The 2,954-nt window shown below is 34.4% G+C and overlaps 1 non-coding gene across 1 annotated transcript; it reads right to left on the bottom strand.

Annotated features, from left to right (window-relative positions):
- Positions 1 to 1,943: 1,943 nt before the first annotated feature.
- TRNAN-AUU (transfer RNA asparagine (anticodon AUU)) lies at positions 1,944 to 2,017 on the bottom strand. Its single transcript has one exon. It is a non-coding gene; the product is annotated as a tRNA-Asn (tRNA).
- Between the last annotated feature and the right edge of the window lie 937 nt (positions 2,018 to 2,954).

Genomic DNA, 2,954 nt, shown 5'->3' with positions numbered 1-2,954 from the left:
TTATTTTTACTTAAAGTACAATAACTTTTACCATTTTAATTTGTTTTAATAGTATATTGACAGTATTGTTTTCTTTCAAAAATCCACTTCATTTTCTTTACCCTATTATTAAAATGGTAATTGACAAAAACAAACTACATTGTCACCAGAAGAGCAATACAAAATGTACAAGTGATATATTAAAATCATCTTTCCAGCTTGAATTTCAATGATGCATTGGGGCAACGATTTTGTGAGAAACATCTTCACCCTTAAATAAAGATTTTCTTAATTCCTTACCTGTGTGCTAATTAGATATCACCTTGTTTTCATATTAAACAGACTTCCACATGAGAAAGCAGCAAGGATGCAGTGGCGTTAATGTTTCCTGGTGTCAACCTGTATTATTTCAGTAGACATTGAAATGAGGATGCATCTTGCTGCCTTTCCAATGAAGCAAGTTTAATTTAGTAATAGGTGAAAAACCATCCTTACAAAGGTGTTAATCAGAGACTTGGCTTTGTGGACACTTTTCAGAGAACAAATTTGTTAGCATAAAAATAAAGCCAGAAAATAAAGAGCTGTTTAATCACTCAATTGGATTTTTCTGCCAGCATGTTTTTTTTCTCTGCAACCCACTGCTAAATTGTGCTTCCTAGCTGTTTTTATAAAATCACTGAATCAAATCTAACTCTGATTACATCAGAGAAGGCCAAGTACCCTACACCATAACAGGGGGTTTGAAATTTTGACTTGTCTACTTAAAGATCACCAAAATCTGATAACAAGGTCAATTAGGTCCCTGGGTGGGATTGAACCACCAACCTTTTGGTTAATAGCCGTACATACTAACTGATTGCGCCACAGAGACACTTTGCAAAAGTCCATACTGACAAAGGCTAATAAGCATTCATCTAAAACGTTTCCTAGCAAAACTTTAAAAAGTCAATAATCTGGAGAGTTTTTGTAAGATGTTTCTTCCATCAACCAACGAAGAAACACATTGGTACTTTCCCGTGATGAGTGAGTGCTTCAGGATCTCTTGCACTTACATGTGCAGCAGAGTACAGCAATGGAAGCATGCTGGACCCATAACCCAGAGGTAGACAGATTGAAACTATCTTCTGCTGTATGCTTTTTTTGTTGTTAATTAAAGTAATCCAAAACTGGGATTGATATTTTGGCTCTTTTATTTTTACTTAAAGTACAATAACTTTTACCATTTTAATTTGTTTTAATAGTATATTGACAGTATTGTTGTCTTTCAAAAATCCACTTAATTTTCTTTACCCTATTATTAAATGGTAATTGACAAAAACAAACTACATTGTCACCAGAAGAGCAATACAAAATGTACAAGTGATATATTAAAATCATCTTTCCAGCTTGAATTTCAATGATGCATTGGGGCAACGATTTTGTGAGAAACATCTTCACCCTTAAATAAAGATTTTCTTAATTCCTTACCTGTGTGCTAATTAGATATCACCTTGTTTTCACATTAAACAGACTTCCACATGAGAAAGCAGCAAGGATGCAGTGGCGTTAATGTTTCCTGGTGTCAACCTGTATTATTTCAGTAGACATTGAAATGAGGATGCATCTTGCTGCCTTTCCAATGAAGCAAGTTTAATTTAGTAATAGGTGAAAAACCATCCTTACAAAGGTGTTAATCAGAGACTTGGCTTTGTGGACACTTTTCAGAGAACAAATTTGTTAGCATAAAAATAAAGCCAGAAAATAAAGAGCTGTTTAATCACTCAATTGGATTTTTCTGCCAGCATATTTTTTTTCTCTGCAACCCACTGCTAAATTGTGCTTCCTAGCTGTTTTTATAAAATCACTGAATCAAATCTAACTCTGATTACATCAGAGAAGGCCAGGTACCCTACACCATCACACGGGGTTTGAAATTTTGACTTGTCTACTTAAATATCACCAAGATCTGATCACAAGGTTAATTACGTCCCTGGGTGGGATTGAACCACCAACCTTTTGGTTAATAGCCAAACACACTAACCGATTGCGCCACAGAGACACTTTGCAAAAAGTACATACTGACAAAGGCTAATAAGCATACATCTAGAACGTTTCCTAGAAAAACATTAAAAAATCAATAATCTGGAGAGTTTTTGTAAGATGTTTCTTCCATCAACCAACGAATAAACACATTGGTACTTTCCCATGATGAGTGAGTGCTTCAGGATCTCTTGCACTGACATGGGCAGCAGAGTACTGCAATGGAAGCATGCTGGACCCATAACCCAGAGGTAGGCAGATTGAAACTATCCTTTGCTATATGCATTTTTTTTGTTAATTTAAGTAATCAAAACTGGGATTGATATTTTTGCTCTTTTATTTTTACTTAAAGTACAAAAACTTTTACCATTTTAATTTGTTTTAATAGTATATTGACAGTATAGTTTTCTTTCAAAAATCCACTTAATTTTCTTTACCCTGTTATTAAAATGGTAATTGACAAAAAAACTACATTGTCACCAGAAGAGCAATACAAAATGTACAAGTGATATATTAAAATCATCTTTCCAGCTTGAATTTCAATGATGCATTGGGGCAACAATTTTGTGAGAAACATCTTCACCCTTAAATAAAGATTTTCGTAATTCCTTACCTGTGTGCTAATTAGATATCACCTTGTTTTCACATTAAACAGACTTCCACATGAGAAAGCAGCAAGGATGCAGTGGCGTTTATGTTTCCTGGTGTCAACCTGTATTATTTCAGTAGACATTGAAATGAGGATGCATCTTGCTGCCTTTCCAATGAAGCAAGTTTAATTTAGTAATAGGTGAAAAACCATCCTTACAAAGGTGTTAATCAGAGACTTGGCTTTGTGGACACTTTTCAGAGAACAAATTTGTTAGCATAAAAATAAAGCCAGAAAATGAAGAGCTGTTTAATCACTCAATTGGATTTTTCTGCCAGCATATTTTTTTTCTCTGCAACCCACTGCT

This window comes from Pseudophryne corroboree, unplaced genomic scaffold (assembly GCF_028390025.1).
Source record: "Pseudophryne corroboree isolate aPseCor3 unplaced genomic scaffold, aPseCor3.hap2 scaffold_192, whole genome shotgun sequence".
NCBI lineage: Eukaryota > Metazoa > Chordata > Amphibia > Anura > Myobatrachidae > Pseudophryne > Pseudophryne corroboree.
The sequence above is the reverse complement of the archived record's forward strand: the minus strand, read 5'-3'. Positions and strand labels throughout refer to the sequence as shown.